The sequence below is a fragment of the Leptodactylus fuscus genome, chromosome 5, assembly GCF_031893055.1.
Source record: "Leptodactylus fuscus isolate aLepFus1 chromosome 5, aLepFus1.hap2, whole genome shotgun sequence".
Classification (NCBI taxonomy): domain Eukaryota; kingdom Metazoa; phylum Chordata; class Amphibia; order Anura; family Leptodactylidae; genus Leptodactylus; species Leptodactylus fuscus.
The window spans coordinates 79,671,954-79,690,159 of NC_134269.1; the positions used below are offsets into that span (position 1 = coordinate 79,671,954).

Here is an 18,206-nt window from a genome sequence, read left to right on the forward strand (position 1 = left end):
TTTCTTCTGATATTTGCCTCCAAGGAAGAATTTAAAAAAAAACAAAAAAAAACACACACACACACACACACACACACACACACATCATATTGAAGATGTGCATGCCCGTTCCTTCAAAAATTGTTAAATAGGCAGAGTCCTGTGAAAACTATTATGGTGTTTTAAATTTTTTATTTTTTTTTAAAGAAACAGAACACCCCATTAAATCCAATCTGTAATCCATGGGTGGGTGTACACAGTCAGGTTTGCAGCAGGTGTGATCATGAAAGGAGTGAAGGAAGTAAATGGGACTTTTTATCACTCCACTTCTGGTGTTGACTGCAACTGCAAACTTGAAGTTATCCACTAATATTCAATTTTTCCATGTCATGCACTAAAGACAAAAAAACAAACAAACTGAAGAACGGGAAGTTGTCTGGTAGGGTCGTTGAGGTCAGGTGGAATACTTTGGATGTTCTGAAGTAGAAGACAAGCTGGCTAATCTCGTGGAAGGCAGTGACCTGTGCAGTCATGTGATAGTGATGCAATGGTTGCATGTGATGGATAGGAGAAGGGTCATGATTTTATGAAGGGCTTTATGAAGGGCTATAGACAAAAACATTAGAATTTTAAAAGGATAAAAATAAGACTGGATCATTAAACTAAAATCAATTGTCCATAAATCATAACACAAAAAAGATTAATATTCTTAATCACAATACTAACATGTAGGACCTGAGCTCTACTAAATCCATTGTAACGAGGTCCCTACCACTTATTTGTCATATACAGTATAATAGCCGTGTTTTCTGATCCTTCAAACCCACTCAAGAGCCCAGAGAGAAAGAGAGGAGTGTACAAATGTATCCTCTACAGTTATGGCCTGTTTAAGGTCAGATAAAAAAGGAATCAATGTGTAAGTAAGTCTATGGATAAAAGGAACAGAAATTCAAGACAATTTCTTATAACACTGAAAAAGTAATGCTGTCCAAGATTGAGACAGTGCAACCTTTAGAGTAGACAGTCTTTAAAAACACATGCCAGATTTTCAAACGCCATTAAACACTTTGGAAAATTTGGTGTAGTTTGACGGTCTAGTCTTAAAGGGGTATTCCCATGATGCTTGTTCACTAACCTGCAGGCTGTTGTGCTCTCTTCACTTCCTGCTTTTCTCGGCACATAAGTGGGCGGGGTTTCACTTGCACAGGATTGGTTGTAAATGAATTACCACAGTGTGAAGCTGATGTAGCAGAGCTGGATTTGAGTCAGCTTGCATTACATACAGAGGTAAAGAACTCCCTATCTCAGCCCTTATCAGCCAAATTCAATTAAGGCAACTGATAAGAGCTCAGAAATCCCGGAGCTCTCTGAGAAGCTCCGCTACTTAAAAGACACAAACAGCTCAGAGCTGCTCCCAGCCCCTCCCTCCCCCCTGAGAGCTGGCAGCTACATCACTTAACAAATGAGCAGATAATCCCAAGGGCCATAGAAACGGAGTGTAAACAATGAAGTGAATAAATTAAGATAGCGGCCAAACAAAGCAGTTTTGATAAAGCAATGCATTTAGGAAAAGTCTTAAATCCACATACACTAGCAGTATAGATAGGATCCTTGTGATGGAACAACCCCTTTAACTTTATACATTGCTGCATACTAAGCTCCATGCCTTTTCATAATGCCCCCTCCCCAATGAAGTGTGAAGCAAGTATGCCATGTTTTTGACTACCAAACAAAAATGTCCTCAATGTGAAGAACAGTGGAATTGTATTACAAAATCATCTTAGTCCACTCTAGTATAAATTTTAGTTCTTCATTAGGAAGGATTGTCTTAAGTGAGGTAAAGGAGTTATCCAACTTTTTAAACCTAATGTCCAAAGCAGAGGATAGGGCAACAATTCCCCAACTGTGCAGTATTCACTACAGCTGCACCTAAAAGTACAGTGAGGAAGCACTGCAGCTCGCACCAACATTGGTTAATATCTGATCTGCAGAGATCCTGTAAGTCGGTCCCTTGCCAATCTTAAAATGATAGAACATTACATTTTAAATAGCTGGAAAACCCCTTTTAACATTTATCCAAGAGTGTCAAACTTTGCTACTAGTGAGGAGAGACAATAATAAAAATATATCAGTAAAAAAAAAAATAAAAAAAAAAATTGGCAATGTAAAGACATATTGAAATTTCATCTGTAATCGCTAAGCCAAATACATTGACATGTCTGGAACAATACATTACTCCAAAATCACATTGAATGCAATTCTCAGGGAGGGAAAGATTTATATAAAGTCTCGGAAAAGATGTATTTAGGAGATTTTAAATACCAAGTCACTAAAATGTAGCCATTTGTTTGATGTAATACCATGTATAATGTAACGTAGATCATTTTTACATTGCAATATTATATAACATTTTCCAGTTATTGAAGACGCAAGACTGTGAAACAAAATTTTGACTAGGAGGACACCTCTAAAGTAGGCCTCTGTGACCCACATTATGACTGTTATCTAGGAATAAGAGAAGAACTATGAAGTGCTGATGAATAAAAAGGGACAATACAGCATCATCATTCTACCGGACCAACAAAAATGTCCAAGCAGAGCTATTCAAAGCGATCGTCCTAGACAATCTTCTCACCTTAATCCATGATTAAGTAAGAAGAAAGTCACAGGGATGTTCTGGGTATCTGTTAAACAACAATATAATATGTGCAGAGAGTTAGGAATTATATAAAGTAGAAGGTGCCATACCTTTTAGGAAGGAAATGACTTGTATTTTCTGCTGGAAGGATCCAGTACACACCACTGCTCACAAGTCCTTATTCAAGTCACATATCAGCAACCAAAAGTGGGAATTCTGTGCTGCTGGTAAAAAAAAGAGTGAAAGCACATCATATAGAGAACATCTGATGTAAGAGTCTGCAGGAAGTGCACGGCCGCTCACAATGGCATTCGCACTGCAAAGACCATCTAATTCCTCTCAGCTGTTTGTCATGTGTTCTTGCTGACTGATCAAATGATTTTCTTTTGACAAGCTTAGCAACATAGCTCTTTATTCCTCCATGGTGGAGCCAACTCCCAGCCTACGCTATGAAATGGCTCCACTAACAATGCCACAAGTTCAAGAACAAATTGGGCTCGCTGGATAGAGAGGTTAGAGAAATACTCATTATAACCATTCTATTTGATGGTAGAAAAAGGATGTTAGGGTCTATTTATGGACTGAAAAGTCTGTATTCAGCTTTTTGTATTGTATTAGAAAGGTTTCCCACTTTGTCACATATTTAAAAGGATGTTAAAAACATTGAAAAGCACAGAAAGCCAAGTCGGTCTGTTCTCCAAATACATCTGCTAGGAGCCTGTGTTACACACAGCACCAAAATCTCAGCATGCTGTGCCATTCTGTCTGTTAGGCAACATGCACACAAATGGGTGAGTGTCGCTGGGTCGTCCCTGTGCCACCCATGCTTCCACAGCGCCATTCATTGGGGCCAGTGTGCATGATCCGCAAAAAGGAAAGAAATATGACCTGTCCTGAGTTTTCCTTCCGGCTCACAGCCCCATATACCAGACCATGAAAATACACAGTTGCATGTACAGGGCCATAGAAATGAATGGGTTGGTGTGCTAGCTGTGAAAAACATGTCATGTCTAGGAGGCCTTAAAATGACAGGCACCATGATAGGAACTCAATGATGCCAATAAAGTTAACCACTTCTGGACCGCCCATAGACTATATACGCCCGGATAGTGGTTGCCTAGTTCTGACAGGATGTACCGGTACGCCCAGTCAGAACACAGTAGCTGCACAGAGATCATGCAGCTGCTGAAGCTGGGAGCCGGAGCTCCCAGAGAGATGGCAGGGAAGATTTATTACCTCCCCTGCCTTCTCAATCGCTATGGACGCTGCCATAATTCAGCTGCCCTCTGACCCGATGGCCACGTGATCTGCCGGGAGCAGCGTCTTGCAAGAGCTGCTGGGTCATACAGGACCCAGATCAGCTCAGTAAGCTGTGTATACAGTGTGCAGGAGGCTGGATTCCTCCTGCATCTGGGGTTAAATGTAACAGCCCCAGTTATAGGAGAAATCAGCCTCCAGTACAAAAAAAAAAAAAAAAAAAGTGATCAGCGGTCCCCAAAGGTTTTTAAAAAAATGTAACAAATAATAATAAAAATTAATAATACACTAATAAAACGTCGTTATTAAAGGTTATAGCCCCACCCCCGACGACACCATACAAAATAAAATGTTACCGTAACGGAGAGGAAAAACTATATTATAAAGTTTTTCAGTTGTACTTTGTGTTATTAAATAAAAAAATTAAAAAAATAAATAAATTGAAAACCAGACACAATATCCCTCCTATTATGTTTATATTTTCCCGGATATAAAAAAAATGAAAACACATTTGAAAATAAAAAACATAAAAATAAAGCCCTATGTGTCCCCGAAAAAAAGACGCAAAAATTAGTTGACTGAGACATACGAGAAAAATGTTACATCCCTCAAAACCACACATACAAAATGAACCTAAAATGTGTCTGGTCCTGGACCACAAATTGACCCAGTACTGAAGTGGTTAATGGACACTGTTGATGTTCTTCATGTAGGCATTGAACATACAGGTTTTTTTGTTTTGTCAAAAAAAAAAAAAGTTAGTACACCTTGAATCCTTAGCCCAAGAAGTGCAACATTTCACCATCTCTATCAACTCCAATTCTTAGAATCCACTGATTCCAGCACAGTTGGAATTTTCTTTCTATCCCCATTCCCAAGAAATCCATGCACACAGGAGCAGGCAGAGAGGTGGGATTCAGAGCACTAGAGGCAGGATAGTCAGAGCTAAGAATCACGCCCTGTTGCCTGATCCTGTCCGACACCGCCCTCCTGACAGTACACAGCACTCATTACTTAGGCTGCGTTCACACAGTTTTTTGGTCATAAATTTGGTCAGGAAACTGAATCAAATTCCTCCTCCTAAAAACGCCTCACCATAGGACTGTATGGGGAGGCATTTTTTTGGAGGAGGAATTTGAGTCAGTTTCCTGACCAAAAAGCTCCGTGTGAACGCAGCCTTAGGAATAGTTGGGGTTAGAGAGAAGACTCAAACTGCACAAGACTCAATGGAGAAACACCTATTAAATTATGCAAAGCGCTAGACTTGTTGGATGTGGTGAAAAGACCTTTTTATAAAGTTATATTAAAGGGGTTGTCCCTTCACAAGGATCATATCTATACTGCTTGTTAATGTGGATGTAAGACTTTTCCTAAATACACTGCTTCAGCAAAACTGCTTTGTTTGTCCACTATCTTACTTTATTCAATTCTTTGTGGCCACAGCCCTGACTTATCTGCTCATGAGTCAAGTGATGTATCTGCTGCTCTCAGGGGGGAGGGAGGAGGGGCTAAGTGCAGGGAGCGAGCCTGTGTATCTAGCTATTCCTGTGTCTGCACCATGTGACCTAGCTTCCTGTTAGCAGATAGAGGAGCTGCTTTCATTTCTTCTGTTCTCCCAGTTATCAGGCTAGCTAATTCAATTGTGTTCATTATGGCAGAGACAGGCAGTCTCTGGATGTAACACAGAATGAAGTTGCTGCTGCCTGTACTTCATAGTCCAATATGGGTAGGCGGAGCTACACAGATTTGGGGCGGAGCTAAATGACAGGTTGCATGTGAAACCCCGCCCACCAAATGATGCAAGAAACCAGGAAGAAAGAAGATTTTACAGCAGTAAAGACTGATGAGTATGTGAGGTGGGAATACCCCTTTAAACCCTACTTACAAACCTATATATCAATTCTCTCAGATTCTCCAGCTCTATACCATGCTGCCGGCAAACTGGACTGTATATTCAATGTGACAAGTTCCTCTTAAGCAGGGTCCACACTAGTGTCGGTGTCAGACAGTTAGTGTCCATAGCCAATGTCCGCGGAAGATTTTTACAAAGATGTCCGATTTTTCAAGCGGACAGCTAAATTTATAGGACACTTAAGGACACCCATGGACACTAAAGGACACTACACAATGTCCCATTTAAAATCATGCAAACAGACGCAGCTAGTGTCCGATGCTAAAATCTTCCGCGGACATTAGTATTGGACACTAGCTGTCGGACGCTAGTGTGAACGCCCCCTTAGATAGTAACAGAATTGGTCGAGCCCCCCATCACACCTAGTATGGCCAGACTATCAGTACAGATAAATATTAGCAATAGAACATGTCAAGTATACGACTACACGAACTTCATCACATTTATGGTCTGATTTACAGCAAGTAAAAATACCACCAATGCAAAGCAGTGGCCACACCATCTACAAGTGCTTTATAAAACACTAATTCTGAAAACAATCCATAACAGACTGAGTAACATTAGTATGACAAGTCAAAATAGCCACATATTATCAATTCTAATCTAAATAATCCCCTATAATCGGAGAACAGAAAAGAACATCTTCTACAATTCCATCAAACGTTCTCCACAACTCCTTAAAACTTACACAATGGAAAAACATTTTATACATACCCAAAAGCCACTTAAAGGGGCTCTATCACTAGATATACATATTATGTGCTAAAGATATGCTTGAATAGCCTTTAAAAAGGCTATTCAGGTGCTGCTATTAATTTGTAAAAAGACCCCCCCATTTTTATTTACCTCGGAATTCGATATGCAAATGAGCTTGATTGTGCACGGCATTCCGTGCACCCCTTAGCGTCATGACGCCCACCGCTGCCTCCAAGCCCTCCTCCTCCTGCTTCTTCACCACCTCCATCGTCAGCGGTTTCTGTTGAAATAACGCACGTGCGCAGTAGCACTCCCTCTGGCACGCTACTGCGCACGCTTCAGCGCCATTTTCCCGTAGAAAACATTGTGAACTTCGTCCCCCTGACGAAGCCGTTGGGCGAAACGCGCGTCGGGCGCGGTATGGGTGATAGGTGCTTTACACTGTAACTATGGTCTTAGGGTTGGTTCTTTACCTTCTATGTATGCAATTTTCACATACGTCTCTGTTGTGCATTCTTACTGATGCTATATTTTTATCTGCTTTGGAACTGCCACACTTGCAACATGTGAACCCTTATTATTTGACTGTCATATACATACTTTTTCACCCTAGACCTATATACTATTTATTACCACACACCACCCGCCTCTTTGTGAATTTACCCCTGTTGTTTATGTGTAATTTATGTTTTCATATTTATCACTTAATAAAAATTGTCATTTTATTTATTGTGTTGCTTCTGTCCCTTCTTGGACATAGTCATACTGGAGCATACGCAGTAGCGTGCCGGAGGGAGCGCTACTGCGCACGCACATTATTTCAATAGAAACCGCCGACGATGGAGGCAGTGAAGAAGCAGGAGGAGGGGGGCTTGGAGGCACAAGGAAGAACGGTGGGTATCCAGAAGATATGACGCTAAGGGGTGCACGGAACGCCCACAGTGCACGATCAAGCTCATTTGAATATCAATTACCAAGGTAATTAACAAAAACAGGGGGGGGGGGGGTCTTTTTACAAACTAATAGCAGCACCTGAATAGCCTATTAAGGCATATCTTTAGCGCATAACACGTATATCTAGTGATAGAGCCCCTTTAACAAGGCCTCACCAATGTGCTAGTAGTGATAGACACATGAGCCACTATTAGGTGTGTAAACTCAGACAGATGTTCCTACTGTTCCAGGTCACAGTGAACTCACATTGTATGCCCTTAAAGGACAAGGTATTTGGTATACAGAGATAAATTTATTTATTTTAGATGGTTATTGTTCTATTCACATTTTCTCATTCAATGAGGAAGGGATTAAGAAATTTGACAGAACAAAGCAGACAAGGCGTGGGAAAAGATGACCAATGCCAAACCATTAAATCACACTGATTCAACAGTGACATTTGGAGAAGGTATTGAAAATGTAAAACTGAATATACAATAGAGAACTTAGATTTTTATTTTGTTTTATTTTATTTTTTTAAATAAAAGTCGACAGCTAAGTAGGATGGCCAAAGTACAGGCCCTTATCATCTGGAAGATGACACAGAAGATACATGCCAGCCATTAAGTCGGAGCTCTGCTTTGCACTTTTATGTCTAGATGTACTGTGTGTACACTTCAGTGTGGGTGGAACGGCTGGTTAATGGAGGAGAAACTTAGAGGGTAAATGCTAATGATACAACCAATGCACAGGACATGTGATACACTTTCTGTATCCAGGACAATACATCCTCTGTTTTTATACCCAGATACACACACACACACACACTAATATATATATATATATATATATATATATATATATATATATATATATATATATATATATATATTTATATTTAGTTTTTTAATACAACCCAACTGTGCCTTTACATCTAGATAGGATGAGTATAGCCACGAGTATACCCTACGAGGTGAATGACACCAGCAGTGGTGTAACTAGGAATAGCGGGGCTCCGTGGCAAACTTTTGACATGGGACCCCCCCCCCTCCCCAACTGACACCAGAGACTTCAACCGACCACCCCACCCCCCTCAACCCCCGCACTCCAGCCCGCTCTATTGTGCCCCATAGCGGCCCCTGTACACAGTATTATTCCCCATAGTGGCCCCTGCACACACTATTATTCCCCATAGAGGCCTGTACACACAGTATTATGCCCCATTGTGAACACCCATGAACAATTATTATACTCTGGGGTCTTTTTAGACCTCAGAGTATAATAATCAGAGACCCAGGGGATACCAACATAAAAAAAACAACCCACTTACTTACAGCTATCCCCGGCTCCGCTGCAGTCCTCGGTGGTGTTGGCCATCTTCTATGACGTCCGGGATGTCACATGACCTAGGACGCAGGCCCCAGTCATGTGATGTCAGGGACGTCACAGAAGTAGGCCTGAAGCCTGTCTGGAGCCCGGAGAGGTAAGTTAGGCTGTATTCACACTGAGTAACGCTGGCTTTTTTTGTGCTTATTTTTGCACATAGCGCCGCGTTAACGCCGCGCTATTTTGCTGTGGCGTTGCCCGGCGTTAACGCGGCGTATATGCGGCGCTATGTGCAAAAATAAGCACAAAAAACGCCAGCGTTACTCAGTGTGAATACAGCCTAACACTGTTTTTTATGTTCCCTTACCTCTCCCGGGCCTCCGATCATTATACTCGGGGGTCTGAAAAGACACCCCCACCCCCAAGTATAATAATAGTATTTGTGGGGCCCGCAGCATCACTTACCAATCCCGGCCCCTGCCAGGATCGGTAGGTAAATAGGGCCCGTTACTGTCTGAAGTAACTTCAGCCGGTAACGGCCTATTAAGAAAAAAAACAAAAACACAGCGGTAGCAGCTGTCACTGGGCCCCTAATGTCCCGGGCCCTGTGGCAGCTGCTACTCCGGTAGTTACGTCCCTGGACACCAGTAGGGGCGGATCAGAGTGCCTTTGTGTATAGGAATGTTGCACAAAGAAGAGCTAGTGGTTGAACAGTTTAAAAAATAAATTATTATTAATAATATTATTGCAATTTTATGTATGTCAGGGGTGTGATAATCATTGGACAAATGGATTTTTTTTTTTTTTTTTTTTTTTTAAATCTTTTTCAGGCCTGCAGAGCAACTGTTATATTTGTCAGTAAAAGCAATCCGCCAATAATCACCATTTTCCCTCCCGGGCACAGGCAGGCATAGTTAGAATAGCACACTCCAGTGAGCGCTCCACTAGGCATGACAAGGAAGAAAGTGGGATGCCAGGGTAGGCACAGACCGTGGAGAACAGAATACAAGCTACTATACTACTACGGTATATCAATAAGTATTCTTCTTAAAGGGGCTCTATCATTGCCAAAATATGTTTTGAGATATGGATATGTCCGAATAGCTTTTAAAAAGACTATTCACGTGCTGCCACTAGTTTTTCAAAAGATCCTTCCCCCCTGTTTTTCTTAAATATCGGTAAGGGGCCGTTCACACAGAGTAACGCTCCACGCATTCAGGCACGTATACACGTGTCAGAGCGCGGCGCTTCAAAACAGATCCCATTCATTTCGATGTGTGCCGGTATATGCGCGATACACATTGAAATCAATGTGTTACAAAGCCTCCCATTGATTTCAATGTGTATCGCGCGTATGCCGGCACACATCGAAATGAATGGGATCTGTTTTGAAGCGCCGCGCTCTGACACGTGTATACGTGCCTGAATGCGCGGCGCGTTACTCTGTGTGAACAGCCCCTAAAACCGATATGCAAATGATGCTCACCGAGCACCCTGGGTTTTCCTCAGGGCCAGCGAGCCCCCCCTCTGCGTCATACCTCTTTCACGCCCCCTCTGTTGCTTATGCTCCATTATGCCCTCCTCCTCAATTGCTGTAACCGCCTCCATCCGGTCTCACTCCTGCGCTTTCAAATCCTGGGCATGCTCAGGAACGCTCTGTTCTGAGCACTACTGTGCATGCCCGAGCACCATTTTCTTCTAGCTCTCTATAGAACTCAGCAGACTGAGCAGTATGCTGTTCTATAGTGTGCTCAAAGAAAATGGCACTCAAGCATGCACAGTAGTGCTCAGAATGGAGAGTTACTGTGCATGCCCAGGGATTTGAAAGACTGGATGGAGGCAGTTACAGCAAGTGAGGAGGAGGGCATAATGGAGCATAAGCAATGGAGGGGGCGTGAAAGAGGTGTGACGCAGGGGGGTGCTTGGTGAGCATCATTAGCATATTGAAAAACTAGTGGCAGCACCTAAATAGCCTTAGAGGACCTCTCATCACCTCCAATAAGTCTAGTTTTTACATAATCTAACAGGTACAGCTTCACTGATTTTGGTACAGTTGGAATTTTTTTTTCTCTAGCCCCCACTGTTCCTGAGCAATCAATGCTTAGTTTTGGAGCCCGATAAGCCATGTAGACCCTGTACTGTCATCAGGGTCATGTCAGGCAGGAGCAGACAAGCTGTAAGATACTTGCTCCAAAGATAGATTGATGTGAATCAAATCCTGTTTATCTCTTGTGAATTGTTTCCTTTGTTGCAAATGATATTGCTCTTTCAATATGCAAATTAGTTAGCAAGAAGAGCATTGCTGTTGCTCCAAAGAGGAAAGCGGCAATACCCTCATTGATCAAAAGAGCTTATTTTCACAGACAAAAATAATATCTTGGAAAGGAATTCACAAGGGCAACACTATTTGATTCAGGTGACCCTAAGCCATCTATCTGCAGGGCTGGATTCTGGTGACAGACTCCGCTGACTTTTATATTCAAATGTTTTCAGTGCTAAACCAAAGAGAAAGTTTTTCACTTACTGCTCTGAATATCTTTAGGAAAGCTGGTCATTACCCTCTCTCTTGTAGGCACAAGGAAGTCTGTTGCTAGTGACAAGTCTCAGGGCGCATATGCTGCAGCCACTTTGTCACAACCAAGCACACACACTTGTCCCTTCACAGTCACAGTTTCCTGTTACGCCACAGGCGGTTTGAAGTGATAAAATTCAAGGCTCACAAAGCTGTCGGGAACATCTGATTTGTTAACTTTTAAGCAACTGACAGTGAAAAGCTTTGTTATGGCAAATGAGGAAACATAATAAACCTATTAGTAAAGAGATGGCATTATATCTGAATAATCTGCATCACAACAAGTGCTTTTGTGTCCTTGCTTTGCGTTTTCAGAAATGTGCGTATACAAAAGTATGTCCTAAATCAATGTTTTACCAACCCTTTCAGACTCAGGGCACCCTTGGGCTTAGTGAGGGAATGCTCTTCAAGATTGACACAAATGGGAAGTGTCATTTGGATAGTTTTAGTCACTCTCGGGTCAAAACCCACCTGCCACGACCGTCGCAGTCACGGCTTCCCCCTCTAGAGTCGGCTCAAATGAATGGGCCGACTCTGGAGGTTATTACCGCCAGGCGGAAGCTGCGGCTCAGCGGGTCGCGGAATCCGCCTAAAGAAAGGGCAGCTTGCTTCTTTTTTCCACTAGTGGCAACATACCGCTAGCGGAAAAATGAATGATAGTGGTCTCCATAGACCATCATTGTATGGAGGTGGATTTTGAGACTAAATCCGCCTCCTTGCCTCCGTGTGAACTAACCCTTACAGTCCATAGTTCTGGTTATCTCACAAATCAAAATAATAGAATGCAAAACAGGCCTAAATGACATAACGTTATTCTGTTGCTCAGTGCAATTACAGGAATACCCAATTTAGACTAGAATCACACACAGGGTAAGATTTATCAAGACTGGCGTACCCATTACACTTCTAGGTGTATCTCCTACACTCCAGGCGCCAGAATCTCAAATCTATGATAGCTATTAAGCTATAAATTAAGAGTTTTGCGTGTAAATTATAGTAAATCTGCTAAGCCCTGCCCAAACACACTCACTTTTCAGAAAAATGGTGGGCCATTTGGCGCTGCACCAAATATTGCGACTTATCGCACGTTTTATGCTCCCTCCCCTTCCCCTGATGCTTTTTATGAAGTTTTTAGATCCAAAGCCAGGAGTGAACATAAAAATAGATTTTTCAGTTTTTCCTTTATACTCTTCCTTAGATCCATTCCAGGCTTTGACTAAATCTTCACTGAAATCATACCAAGACCACTGTTCACACATTACCACAATGCTGGACCTTACAAACAGCCTCAGCATGGTGAGAAGACCTTCTTTTGCAATATTCTGAAAATTAAAGTAATAATAATATCAAACAAAATAAATATGTCACACTATGACGTAAAGGCCAGAACATTTTTCCAGTATTTTTGGCTCTGTATGGGATGTAATATAAAATGGCCATATAGTAGATGTGGTCTTACACACGCGGAATCACAAACCACCTACGTACCTTATTAGTCCAACTACTTATAAGTAATAGATCTCAAGAGGAAATAAAGAATTACTACTTACTTCAATGGGGAGATATTGATTTACTAATTTTTACTCATATTGCTAATGCCACCAAACAAAGGTTCATATCAAATAGCCGATGTCATGGGAAATGTATAATTCAAAGGAAATGCTACAAGTTCCTTAGGAATCAGGGTCCTATGGCAACACAACTACTTCATTATTCTCCAATATCACAGAGACCACAATTTACAGAGTAAAGACAACTCTTTTAGCTTGATTTATCTGGTTTCCTAGCTCAGCACATTCATTTCACAGCAAAAACACTGAACACGTAAGCATTTCCTCAAGACAATTATCTAAATGGAATCAAATTCCAACAAAAAGATCTATACACCAAGATGATAAAAAAAAAATAATCTCATCAAAATGCAATAGAAATATAGATAACAAAAATGAAGATCATGCTTATTCATCCATGATTTAAGAATGCTAACTATGGGCTCTTAAACATTGGTCCAATATATTGACCAGGAACAAGATGCTAAATCTCTACTAAATTGGAGAAACTGGATGCAGAATTTCCATCAGGGAAATTCTGAAGCAGGTTTCTCTGTAACGCTTGGTTCACATCTGTGTTGGTATTATGTCCGGGGGAATCCGCATAAGAACCCCCCGAATGGAATATAAAACACAACTGCAAGCGCTGTGCAGTAAAAGCACACTGACCCCATAGACTATAATGGGGACCGTGTGCTGGCGGTGCGCTGCCCACACGAATCATGCAGACAGGAAAGTAGATTGTGAACTACTTTCCTGTCCGCAGGATCCCTCTGGAGATCTGGCGGCAAGCACATGGACCCCATTATAGTCTATGGGATCCGTGCGCTTTCACTGGTACACCGCTTGCAGTTGCTTTCAGTATTCCATTGGGGGGGGGGGGGTTTTCTCATGCGGACTCCACTGGACGAAAAGCACCATGGGAAAAAAAACACCAAAAATTTTGCATTGGTTCACCTTCAGGATTACATAGCAAAAGTTTAAAGCCATAGGCCAAAACCTGCAGCAGTAACTGACATGTTGCAGACAAAGGACCGTTGCAGATAACACATGGATAACATCCGAGTGCTGTCCGTGACCTCTACAGACTCATAGATTTCATTAAAATGAGCGCAAGATGTAAAAAGGAAAGGAATAGAGCTTGTCCTGAGTTTTGCTCCTGGCTAACTGCATGAACCCATGATAATACACGGTTGTGTGTATGGAGCCATAAAAAAAAAAAAAAAAACATGTCAATGCAGTGGCCATTAAGAATGCAGCTAGCATGCTGAGAAAGCATATGAACATCTGCATGTGGGCTAACACCAGTATCTAGTGGTTAGCACTGTAGCCTTGCAGCACTGGAGTCCTGGGTTCGAATTCTACCAAGGACAACATCTGCAAGGAGTTTATATGTTCTCCCTGTGTTTGCGTGGGTATCCTCCAGGTACTCTGACTTCCTCCCACGCTACAAAGACATACTGATAGGGAACATAGATTGTGAACCCTATATGGGACAGTGACTGACAATGTCTGCAAAGCGCTGTGGAATATGATGGCACTATATTAGCATAATAAATAAGAAAGCATAAATAAATCTAGAACCAGCAGGTGTACAAAAAACATTAGTCTTAAAGGGGCTCTATCAGCAAAATTATGCTGTACGAGTCCCACATATGCCTGAATAGCCTTTAAAAAGGCTACTCAGACGCCGCTAATCTTATTTTAACCCCCCCCCCCGTTTTGAAATAATACCTAAGAACAAATTTGCAAATTATACTTACCGTGCGCGGTCATGCACTGGTGGACGTCATCTGCTGTCACGCCTTCCTCTTCTTTCAGCGACATCCTTCGGTCCTGGCTCTTCCCGCCTTGATCTTCTGTTCTTCCGGCGGGTTTGGTTCAGAGCGCTTCTGCGCACGCTCCGGCGCCATTTTCGTTGCAGTTCATAGAACTACGTGAGCATACTGTACGCTCGCGAACCTCTTCATTCCGGAAGAACAGAAGATCAAGGCATGGAAGAGCCAGGACAGGAGGGTGTTGCTGTAAGAAGAGGAAGGCGTGACAGCAAGATGACGTCGGAGAGTGCAGGACCGCCCACCGTGCACGGTAAGTATCTTTGCATATTTGGCTTTAGAGTATTATTTTAAAATGGGGGGGATGGGGGGGTTAAAATAAGATTAGCTGTGCCTGAATAGCTCTTTTAAAGGATGTTCAGGCATATGTGGGGCTCATACACCATAATTTTGCTGATGGAGCCCCTGTAATAAATTCCCCTCAATGCAACCGCCTGCCATTAAGTGTGCATGCCCTTTAAGCTGGTTGTCCTTACCATGGAGGTGAGCCAATGTCCTGTGTCTATAGTACATGTTTGCCAAGGGTATAGTATGTATAAAGTATTACCGCTATGGATAGGCCTGGTTTACATTTCTGGAAGAGTAGCATTATTGTCTATGGGCTGTGACAAGAATTCCTGGACTGGCGAGTGACTGCACTTACATGAAGCCCTCTAACCCCTATTGAGGTAAGGTCCCTATGGCATGGTATGTTTATATTGCAAATTTATACTCTGTATAGTAACTTCCCCACTGTAAACTAAACACCTCAACAAGCAGGAAACACAGCAGACTAGAACACATCCATCTCCAGCACAGACTGTACACCACTGCCCTCTACCTGCTGACTAGTAATGGAGCACGCTGGCAGTTGTAGTGCCTTCACCACAGGCAGCGCTGCCGGAGCAGTAATGAAGTTGCCGGCACTTGTATTCAGCAGCCCGCCTCCTGCACTAGGTGCAGTCACACTTGTATACTAGTATCGTGCAGGTGCTGCCGCCTCTCACCTGTGTCCCCGCCAGCGCCGTCCACATCCCGGGCTCCGCACAGCGCCGCTACCTTATTAGGCTCTGCTGAGCGCATTACATTAGAGCACATCATCACTGCCACAGCTGCTCCCGGCCCCGCCCACAGAGGTGGTCTCTATAGCTATGGGGGAGTCCCCGGCTCCTGCCACTACTACAGCCATAGACGATGTGGAGGGAAAAGACAGGACGTGGCCCCTTACCTGGCAGAAGCCAGGCCTTATAGTCATTACAGTGATATAAGTATAGATTGTACAGCTAGCCACATCAGGGGGATGACCTACACAATAAGATAGCTCATCAATAGTACACGTGACCCTCTACACTGACACCAGGAAGAAAGAAAACTTAAAGGGGTTGTCCAGTTTCTGACCAGTTATACAATTTTCTAATATAACTTCTGTAGTTTTCTAAATTTCTGCTCGCTGTCATTGAACCTGCTTACTTCTAGGGGACAATAGGCTGACCATGGTCATGTGATATATAGTCTATGGTCATGTGATATATAGTCTATGGTCATGTGATGGACATAGGTGCGCAGGTCAGTAATCAGACATCTGCCTGGTAACGAGCTGTGCACCTGTGTCCATCACATGACCATGAACTGAGTTTTATCCAGTGGGAGTGGGGCTAAATGTATGAGTCCCAGTTATAGGGGAAATCAGCCTCCCCACAAAAACAGTAGTGCTCAGATGTCCTCAAAGGTCTATTCTCAGACATGAAAAACCTACTTTCTCACAGCCAAGCATGCGGCCCTGTCGTGTGAATGAGCGCTTAGGCTCCATGCATGTGACCAGTGGCGTAAGTACCATTGTAGTAGCCGTAGTGGCTGCCACAGAGCCCATGATCTTAGGGGTTCCGATGGGCAGCAGGCCCTAATTACTTACCAATCTCCTTTCCTGCTCACGGCCGTCTCCACTTCTCTTCCTGCCCTCTCATATTACGTTGCTGGGGCTGCCTGGAGCGGCCGTGAGCAGTTGCGGGGATCGGAAAGTAAGGCGAACTCCAATAAATACTCCTATTATTATACACGGGGGGGGGACATGAAATGGGGAAAATAAAGGGGGATGTGAAACTGAGGGAGAAATGGAGGGGGGACATGAAACTGGGGGTATATGAAGAGGGCACTTAAACTGGGGGGACATTAAACTAGGGACAGCTGGAGGGGGCATTAAACCGTGGAGGAAGCTGTAGGGGGACCTTTCTGCCTCTAGTTGCCCCCAGTTTAATGTCACCCTCCAGCTACCCCTACAGTTTAATGTCTGCTTCCAGCTTCCCGATTTTAATGTCCCCCTCTAGTTGCCCCCAGTTTCATATCCCACTCCAGCTGTCAATTTATTGCCCCCATCCAACTACCCCCACTGTTTAATGTCCCCCTCCAGCTGCTCCAGTTTCGTGTCTCCTCTAGTTTCTCCCAGTTTATACTGGGGCACCAGGAGAGGGACTTAATACTGAGGGGCAGTTGGAAGGGAATATTATAATGTGGGGACATATAATGTACGGGTGACTGTAGGAGGGTGTGTGGGGGCACATGGAAAGATTATTGGGAATGGGCATTGTCAACGTAGAAGTAGGTGGAGCTAAATTTGACGTGGCACGGCCCTCTAGCATAGTTTCAATTTCTTATGCGGCCCCATGGGAAAATTAATTGCCTACCCCTGGTGTAGAGGATCGTTTATGTGACATTATATTGTGGGCAGGGGCTACTATGGGACATTATATGGTCTGGAGGCCACTTTGGGACATTAGTCTGTGTGTAAATGGGGCGTTATACTGTGTGGATGCCAGGAAAGGGAGCGCTATGCTGTGGGGTGCAGGACTCCAAGTCAAAAGTTTTCTATGGTGTTCCTCCTTTGCCCATGCATGTGACTGCGTGCATGTGCCCTTCCATAGTAGAATAGCACAGACATGAACAGTGGTGAAACTACTGCCATAGCAGCCGGTGGGCCGCTGCTGCTTTTTTTTTTTTTTTAAAGGCCATTACCTGCTAGAGTTACTCATTACACTATGTGCAGAGGCGCTGTAGAATATTATACTGTGTGGAGGGGCCGTGTCATGGCGTTCTTCAGCGTTGTGACATACGTGAAGAGGCACTAATGGAGGCTGGACTGAGCAGTAAATTATTGGTCAATACCTATTGCAATAGGCAATGGCCTAACATATACTGTTGCAAAGTTTTAGATTTTTGTTAAGGAATAAGGATGTAAAATATAAATAAAATAATATCATTTTGGTATCCCTTGAATAGATACATACGAAGCATAGAATACAAGTGACATGTCATGTCTGCATAGTGAACACCGTAAAAACGAAGCCTGTAAGAAAGTCGCACAAATGCACTTTCTCTTCAATTCCACCCCATTCTGAATTTTCTTCCAGCTTTCCAGTACATTGTATAGAATAATAAATGGCACCATTATGAAGAACAATTTGTCCCACAAACATTAAGCGCTCATATGGCTCTGTAAATGAAAAAATAAAAAAGTTATGGAGTTTGAAGGCAG

General features: G+C 42.9%; 1 protein-coding gene across 3 annotated transcripts in view; it reads right to left on the minus strand.

Moving 5' to 3' along the window:
- Nucleotides 1-15,735, minus strand: part of RAB27A (RAB27A, member RAS oncogene family) — a 64,749-nt gene extending 49,014 nt beyond the window's left edge. The window contains exons 1-2 of one of the 3 annotated variants that reach the window (XM_075273537.1): nucleotides 15,685-15,735; nucleotides 2,728-2,838 (exon numbers count right to left, since the gene is read on the minus strand). The gene's annotated coding sequence lies outside the window, so the exon portion shown is untranslated. Of the gene's footprint in view, nucleotides 1-2,727; nucleotides 2,965-11,265; nucleotides 11,373-15,684 lie in introns of those variants that run through there. The other 2 variants (XM_075273536.1, XM_075273539.1) reach the window with 2 other exon arrangements.
- Nucleotides 15,736-18,206: the final 2,471 nt, after the last annotated feature.